This window comes from Apis dorsata, unplaced genomic scaffold, assembly GCF_000469605.1.
Source record: "Apis dorsata unplaced genomic scaffold, Apis dorsata 1.3 scaffold_39, whole genome shotgun sequence".
NCBI classification, from domain to species: Eukaryota; Metazoa; Arthropoda; class Insecta; order Hymenoptera; family Apidae; genus Apis; species Apis dorsata.
Genome location: NW_006263341.1, coordinates 166,448 through 175,718, shown reverse-complemented (window position 1 = coordinate 175,718; position 9,271 = coordinate 166,448). Strand labels below are relative to the sequence as shown.

The 9,271-nt window shown below is 40.8% G+C and overlaps 1 protein-coding gene and 1 long non-coding RNA gene across 2 annotated transcripts in view; one reads left to right on the top strand and one right to left on the bottom strand.

The window, feature by feature from the left end:
* The window catches only part of LOC102675753 (connectin-like), a 179,889-nt gene that overhangs the window by 107,909 nt on the left and 62,709 nt on the right, over positions 1-9,271 (bottom strand). The window lies entirely within an intron of this gene.
* LOC102675981 overlaps positions 8,680-9,271 on the top strand; it is a 10,336-nt gene continuing 9,744 nt past the window's right edge. The window contains exon 1 of the long non-coding RNA XR_420692.1: positions 8,680-8,693. This is a non-coding gene — a long non-coding RNA (uncharacterized LOC102675981). The remainder of the gene's footprint in view (positions 8,694-9,271) is intronic.

Below are 9,271 nucleotides of genomic sequence, written 5' to 3'. Positions count from 1 at the left end.
GATATCCGTCGGATACGAAGATAGAATAATTAAGATTTAGATTTTTTTTTTTTTTTTTGAGCCGAGATGACGATACGTTTTGTCAAATACACGTTTTTTAAGGTAAGAAAAATTCATACGCGATGAAAGAATCGCTACGAGACAAATTTTTCCGCTATATATAGTCGTCTTGGTTTCGCGCTATGCGTATTACATCGCCTCTACCCTTGTCATTAGCACGGCCAACAAAGTTTCCTCGTATACCTGGTGTAGTATATACCTGATTCGTTGTTCGAAATTTCCTTTACCAGGGACGATTATTCCAGAACCGCGAATCCTTGAAGATAGTCATTTGTTCGTATATCCTCGTTTATGCGAGATATAATTTAATTCGTAGAGTAATCTGTTTCCCTCGTTATCCCTTTGTCGCGAAATAATGTATATTTCTGACTGTTCGCGATTTTATCAACGAATTTTCAGGGAAAATTGGCGAGATAAAATCTCTGTTAAAATTCATCGATGAATGAAATGAGATGTCTCGAGAACTCTTGGAGAGAGTTCCGGCGAAAACGGTTCTTCCATCCGATCCGGATCCGAATCCGAAGTTGCGCGCGTGCCGAACGAAACGAGGGAACAATTCTCGATCGTTCGCGGGCGAACTCGACGACGAATATTCCCTTCCGCAAATGCGATTCCTTGGTCGGAATAAATTTCGAATAGTCCGTTTAAAGGGCTCGCGATTCGTCGCGGTCTCGTCGCACCGGCACGTCTCGCGGTAACGCCTGCCCGACTAACTTCCGGGATCGGGTGAATATTCATGAGCCGATCTCTGCGCGCGGCTCGAAGCACGCCTCGACTCAAAAGTCCAAATCTCGATTCCGACGATTTTCGATCGAAAAAAAACTCGACGCTCGTTTCGAAATAAGCCAGAAATGAGAAAAAATCGATGAGAATTTCTCAATCGCGCGAATCGTCGAACGATCGAAGAAATTCGACATTTGTTTCGAAATAAAGTAAAAATAAGAAAAAATCGATGAGAATTGCTCCTTCGCGCGAATCTTCGAACGATCCATCGTGTAATTTCGATCGAAGAAATTCGTTTCGAAATAAAACAGAAATAAGAAAAAATCGATGAGAATTGTTCTTTCGCGAGAATCGTGTAATTTCGATCGAAGAAATTCGTTTCGAAATAAAACAGAAATAAGAAAAAATCGATGAGAATTTTTCATTTCGTATAATTTCGAAAAACAGATTGGCATTCGTTTCGAAATAAAGTAAAAATTAGTGTAATTTCGATCGAAAAAAAATTTGGCACTCGTTTCGAAAAAATTAGAAAAAATCGATGAGAATTGTTCTTTCGCGAGAATCGTGTAATTTCGATCGAAAAAATTCGTTTCGAAATAAAACAGAAATAAGAAAAAATCGATGAGAATTGTTCTTTCGCGAGAATCGTGTAATTTCGATCGAAAAAATTCGTTTCGAAATAAAACAGAAATAAGAAAAAATCGATGAGAATTTTTCATTTCGTATAATTTTGAAAAACAGATTGGCATTCGTTTCGAAATAAGGTAAAAATTAGTGTAATTTCGATCGAAAAAAAATTTGGCACTCGTTTCGAAATAAGGTAAAAATTAGAAAAAATCGATCGAGAATTTCTCATTTCGCGAATCGAAGAAATTTATTCGAATAATCGAAGAAATTTATTACTTGTTTCGAAATAAGATAAAAATCGATGAGAAATGAATCGTCGAACGATCCATCGTGTAATTTCGATCCCTCTTTACGTATCCCTCTTATGACATTTGGACCGTCTTCCGATAACCTTGATCCTTCGCCACCGTCAAAAAATTACGGACCAAGATTAATTATCGAAGACGGTTTTACCATCCGATAAAGGTAATATTAACTCTTCGGGATGATAATATTCCCGTCCGAACCGCGGTTAATGAGGCAAGGTAAATTAATAACTCTTCCGTTTAATTTCCCCCGGGGTATAAAAACTTGTTGCCGATACGATCGAAGGAGGAATTGGGTTTCTTTCGAAGCAAGCTTTGAAAAAAAAAAAAAAAAAAAAGAAAAAGAATGGGAGAAAACACATCACATCCGATTGAGATTCTCTTTTTTTTCTCCCCTCTATCCAATAATGTTTAATCATCGCTTTAATCAACATGACTTTAATCAACACGATCGAAACGTTTTTTCGTTCAATTTTTTCACGTATAAAGATAGTAATTTCTTCGATTTTTTTCGGATGTGTAAGTAGATAAATTAAATTTCTGAAACGATATTGATAAATTTGTTTTTCTCAACGCGAATTTTAAAAATCGACGTTTATTAAAATTATTAAATTGCCGAAGAGATCCTCCCCGGGAAGACAAGGGAGAGAAGGAGGAAAATTTGAAGTCGCGATCTATCCGCTTCATTGAAAATTCATTTTGAACAGAGAAAACAGAGGAAAGACAAAGTTGTTTCCTAACTTTTTTTTTTAAGAACGACGTGATTTTTGTAGAAAAGTTGGAGCGCAGTTTGCACGACAAATTCGTCTTCGTCGCGGAAGAAAGATGGAGGAGGAGGAGGAGACGTAATCGACGTTCGTTAAGAAAATGGAAAAATTGCTACGGCGACAAGCGAGTTTGGGAGGGGGTTGGCGAGTAACCGAGTCGGTAACACGGTCGGGTAACCGCGTTACAAACGGGCAACGCGCTCGTCCGAACGTCCTTTGTAAGCTCGGCGAAAGAAAGGCTGGAGATAAAGATATATATTTGCAGGGTTGGGCGGATAACGAGGCAGCCAGACGCGGGGTATTGTAGTCGGGGCGAAAAAGAGCGTGTACAAAGTGTAGACAAGGCGCGATAGAAACACGCGGGGCGGAAAAGTCGAGGTCGTGGTAACGAAGCGCGAGGGTTGAAGTGGCCTCGTCGGCCAGCTCTCTGTTACTACGTCGGCAACCGCCACGCTGATACGTCGTCGTCGCGACAACGACATAAAGCACAATTATTCTCGATCTCCGACGGGATGTTCGACCTGTGCGAGCCACAATTTTCTCCCTCTCGTTTCTTGTTTCCTTTTTTTATTTTCCTTTTTCTTTTCTTTTTTTTCTAAGATCGCGCACTTTGAACATCAGCGTTTCGTACGAAATTTCTTGGAAGGTGATTCCAAGATAAAGAGGGAAAAATTGGAATGGAATAATCGACGAGAGGATATTTCTTACGTTTGTTTAAATGGAACTGTTTCCAGTGGAACGCACTCTTCGACGATGCGATACGATGGGATAAAATAGCGGATAATCGCGTTGAAGCGATTCGAGAGATTGTTTATTAGGGTGCGAACGAAGAAAAGAGAAGATAAAATGGGATGAAAGGTTTTATTACGATAATTGTATACTCCGAGAGTGTAATCCCGTGTGCGCGCACGATTGAAAGGAATATAATACCGAGTGTCGATGATCGTGAAATAATTTCTCTTTATTTATTTATTCGTTTAATTTACTTTTCTTCTTCTTTGTTCCAATTTAACTGAGCAATCGGTAATCGTTATATCGTTGACGGAAAATGGACAAATGGTAATAGACACGAATGAAATGAACGATGGAAATGGATTTAGATTTTGCCCGATACGGGAAATGATTTTAATTTATAACGAAATTTGTGAAAATGGTTTTAAATGATTAGCCCGTATATATGCGTCAATTTACTTGACCGCATAACTCGATCCGAACGAATTATATTATTAACATAAATCCTGCGGATTCCTGACCGTGTATGCAAATTTCGTACGACCGCCAACTATCCGAAATTTCCGCTTACCGAAACCGAATCCTATTATTCCAAGTGAGCATGATGCTACGCAAAACCCAAGCCGACCTCTATATCATAACGGGCGAGTTCTCTTCCAACTCTCAACGTGTATACGCGTTTAACACCGTCAATTTTCGCTGTCGCGATCGTTTAGTCGAGAGAGGAGTTGGATCGATCGATCTCCTCGTATCGTATCGTCCATCGAGATTCGACCCACCTTCGACTCCACCTTTATCTCTACGTTCGAAAAAACTTAATTTCCAAACATCTCGATATCGGACGTGGCGTCTCGATCATTTTCCTCGATCATTTTCCATCCTTCGTTACCGATCCTTCGATCGAAGAGGTTGGAAGCGACGCGACGGGTGTGGCGCGCGATAGGCCGTATTTGCATTCGTGCAAGATGCACCCTCGAACGGGAAGAGGAAACGCGATACACGGAGACCTATGCATCTAAGTCGGTGTTACGCGTGCCGTTTCACCAACGATAACTTTGCCGCCACTTTCGATGCTATCGCTTTAGCGCCGCGATAATACGGAATAGGATGGAAAGAGAGGAGGATAGAGAAGGATTCGTAGGTCGCAGCATGATTAAAGTTATCGACGACGATGAAACGAGCGGAGATAGTTTACAGGAGGGAGGGAGGGAAGTAACAACTAATTACACCGGTCGCCCCGAGGTATTACGTATTCGGCAGTTCCGCCCGGTGTCCGTCGGGGATTCGAATTTCATAAAGGGAACGCTACTCCATATTCAACACCCCGTTGTATCGTATTGTCGCGGTGTGCGTCCACCCTACCTTAATAGATCGACGATAATACTTTTTCCTTCCTAAACGTAACCGTACCATTTTAACTCCATTTCTCCCTCCCTCGCCTTCTCTCGTTCTCTCTTATGTTTAATTAGCCAATGTTTAATCGCTCTCGCGATCGCCGCTTTATCCGGTATTATCCGTTTCGTGAATCGGATCGTTCCTTGTTTCGTTTCTTTCTGAACGTATTTATAAAATCGAGACGAATTTTATTTCGTTCGATTTTAAATATTTGGAATTAACTATGCCGCGTAATCGTATTAATCGTGGAATTCGATCGATTTCTCGCGTATTTTTTCTTCCTCGCGTAATTAGTTAAATTTTAACTTTCTTCTCGATCTCGCCTCCTTTTTTTCTCTTCCCCGCACCGTGAATCATCAGTCATGTCGTATAACGCTACGTATACCTACATATATCATACTCTCCTCATGCTCGAAACCTCGATGCCTTCTTTTTTTATATACATACGTCACTCTGTCACGCGTATCTAAACTCATTCTTTATACTTTTCCTTCGCGTTTCAACTATACTACCGTAACGACGACTCCGCGAAGCGAAAATACATCCCTTTTGAGGGGACGTAAGACGAAATAACGAAGGAGCATGATCGGATGATCGATCCATTGATCGATCCACTGGCCTCTCTCGTCTATTTTCATCCGATTAACGTGCACGAGATGATTCTCACGGGTTGGTTTTTGCTAAAATATGGGAAAGGGAGGACACCCCCGACCCGGCGAGGCAAGAATAATTGAACGGCTCGCGTGATTTACAGGAGCGGGTCGTTGTACGTGTTCTGGCTTAACGGCGCCTAAGGAAAACGCGACGTGGAGTATAATCTACTTAGGCGAAATTATTCCGGACCGTGCATCTCGCCGACCGTTTTATTGCGAAAACCTACTCTCGTTCCTTCGTTCACGATTTCTTTCCGAATCAAAGAAACAATTTTCCACGCATTTTTCGGATATTTTCCAAACCTGCGTCATCTTCTCGCTACGATTCCACGCGTGGAAGAAAATCTAAATCATCGAGATCCTCGATCAATTTTCGAGAAGAGGGACGGGAAAGATTGAGCGCGCGATTTAGTTGGCGAACAAATCGCCGATAAATTTCTTTTTCGATGGTTTAGGGATTCGTTGGAAAGAAGGGAGGGGCTGAAAAACGTAGTTGCAGGTTTTTTGGTGAACAGCGCTGCGCGGTTTATCAAGCCAGGTTTTTACCGCCAGCCAGGATCTATCTGTATCCCGGTATATCACCGAAAATCTAAGCTTTGCCTCTCGATCGTAAATCGACAGCTAGGTTTTTTCAAATCGACGTTTTCCTCTTTTTTCTTTTTGTCCACGCTTCTAATTCTACTTAATTCGAACTGTGGTAATTAGCTCGCTTCGTATCTTTCTTATCGTTCTTCCGCGCAAATATTACGAGGACGGTTCGTTTCGTTAATATTCGAAGCATTTTTTACTCGAAATGGAACGAATGGAGTTCGGTTTGTTGGAGGGGTTTCGGATTATTTTAATCCGGTCGCTAAACCCGCAAGTGTTTCGTGTTTCGCGAAAATTGGAAGCTAGATGCGCGAATATCGATTCACATTTCGGGCGGAATATATAACTTTCAACCGTTGAATGCTCGGCCGGCAACTCAGGATATTTGACTTTTCAACTTTGACGTATGACTTTCAAAATATGACAGTTGAAATTTAATCCGGACTTTTGTCTCTTGGCGAGCGATGTCTAGAGCTACGATTTAGACGTTTTGCGATAAATTTTGATGTTTATCTTTTTACATTTAAAATGGAAATACGATAAAAGGAAGCGTGATATTAAAATATGAAATCGCTAATGGAACAAACTCGTTCCAAAGATTTGCGCGTTTCCATATAGAAAATTCTTCGAACGTATGCATCATCGTGGTATCGAAAATTTTAGCCGGCTAAATGTGTGTTATTTCCTTGTTAGGACATGTACTCCTAATATACGACGTCGTAAATGCGGTTTGCGTGTAGTACAAGACTAGTATTCGGAGTAATATCTCGACTAACTGGTTAATTATTCGCGTCACACTAGGCCAACGACGATTTGTTACCATTTTTCTTTTATCTTCGATACGCGATGAAATACGCAACTCGCTCCTTTCTTTGTATTTCCCTTTGCGTTTCGAATCGTTGGCCACCACTCGATCTTCGTTTACGCCGATACGAATGAAAACTTAAGAAAAAGAAGCAGAGGTGGATAAAAACGGAAAATGCAAAATGAGCGATGCAAACGAAATATCAACGGATCTGTTACGAAATCGAATTTATAAACAGAATCCAAGTTTCGTTTCGTTTCGAAAATCTCGAATTTTCTCGACACGATTATCGATCGATCGAACGAATTCCAATCACTTTTTATTAAATTACGCGGTAAATTATGCTTGTCAAAATTTTTTCGGACGCGAAATTGGAAAATCCTTCGATCACCTTACCTTTGGTGTATTAATTTCAACGGTGACTGTCCCGATCGAAGGATATAATCGATCGAAGGATCGAATGTAATCGTTGGAAGGAATCGTGGCGTACTTGGTCTTACAACGAAGCTTTGAAAACGAGTTTGTTTGCAACGAATGGAACGACGATGCGATTAATGAAACATCGAAGTTCGATCAAACGGCACGATCGAAATCCGCTTAACAGACTTTCCGACCGATGTCGCGTGATGAATTTTCTCGCGTCCATTCCCAATAATGGAAACGGAAATCCGTTAAGCTACATTCGTTCCAGCGGACGATAAGTGTTATCGATCGCGATCGAGATTCTTTCTCTTTTACGATAAAGATAATTTAAGGATCGTTTAGAATTTAGAAATTTCGTCGGAAAATGAATAAAAAATTAATTTCCTAGACCAATTTCACGATTCAAATTGAACGTGTCCTTTCTGAACACAGGAAACTTATTCCAGGTGTTATAATTTCCTGGTTTTATTAATAAAGCACTCGAACTCTGGATAAATTCACTGTTCGTCTTTTCGTCAGAAAATAAATAAAAAATTGATTTCCTAGACCAATTTCACGATTATTGAAATTGAACGTGTCCTTTCTACACAGGAAACTTTTTCTAGATATTATAATTTTCAGGTTTCATTAATAAGGCACTCGTATCTGGGTAATTTCAATGTTCATCTTTCATATATTATCATTAATGTTAATAAGTAATACGTTTCGATACCTGATATTCTGATACTCGAATTCGAACGCTTTATATTCGATGATATATTTGACGATCGATACTATTTCTACGTTGAAACGTGATTAATATAGGTCAATCAATTTTACGGAATCACCTGTTCACGAAATATTTATCACGAAATATTCTCACGAGAAATTGTCGATAAAAACCGATATTAAAAACCATCGTGTTTTAACAAAAACCGCTCAACAATCTCGAAGAAGATGTTTAATACAACGATCCTCGAGTTTCCTTGAAAAATGAAGAAGAAGGAAAGATATTTGCATTCGGAGAAGCAAATTATGATCGTAACAATGGAGAGAGATGATAAGAGAGAAGCAAAGTAAAATTTTCGTCAAATTGTCCCTAGGTAACGTAAGATTCGCAAGTTTTCGAGGGAAAAAGCAGTGGTAGAGGCTGGATTGACGGCGCGTCACGGGAAGGGATCGCATTTCGTTCGAAAACACAGCCGGTCCGCCTCTCTTTTCCATCCACGAAAACATCAAAGGATCGTGAAGGGGGAGACGGGGGGAGATTTGATATAATTTACTTTTCACTTGGACGGATTTCAATAGTATCGGAAATCTTGCTACCCTAGCTCCGGCTGCACCCGCCACCCTACCGCCAAGTCACGTTCCCCGACGTGTGCCGCGGCGGTAATGACGTGGATCCACAAAGGCACGAAATTAGTTTCGAACGAGATTCGATTCTCCGCGAAACGACGGGGAAAAAGACGCGCGGAGAAGCGAAGGGATGAGCCGCCGGAAACCAACCCCCCCCCTCTCTCTCTCTCCCTCTCTCTTTTTCTTCCGCCCTCTTTCACTCCTCGATACGTATCCCCCCCGAGATTCATCCGAAACCGGCATCCGAGCTGATCAGAGATGATGGAATAAGAGAAATCGAGTTATCGTGGATTGACGTTAAAGAGAAATAATCTTGACAATCTTTGAGATCGAGGATACCATCTCGAGGGGGATGATTCTCGGGAAAGAGAAAAAGATTTTTCACCCTTCGTTCATCCAAAATTTTTGTTTAAACTACGACGGATGATTTCCATCTTTGTCAAGAGGCGTCGTTTTTCCCTACTTTTTCGCATTATGTATCACTCGTAAATTATTAATCACACGTAGGGAGAAAAACAACAGCCACTGTTTACGCGACCGCGATGATTATAAATTAACCTCTCTATAATCCCCCTTTTGTAAATATATTTCAAACAACTTCCAATATTTTTCAACGTCAATTTTTAATAACATGTACAATAATTAACGAGATATCGGGAAGGGAGTGAGATTTATCGTTGCGCGATAATGGGGCGGGTTGGATCCGCGAAGCGACCGGTGATCAACGACGGGATTGGTCAAACCTTAAAGTCGATTTGCAAATTACGCGCGTGGTTAAAGGGGAGGACGAGTAGAGAGAGAGAGATTGAGTACGCCGATGGGACACAAGCCGATGTTTGTACGATCAAATCCACGGCT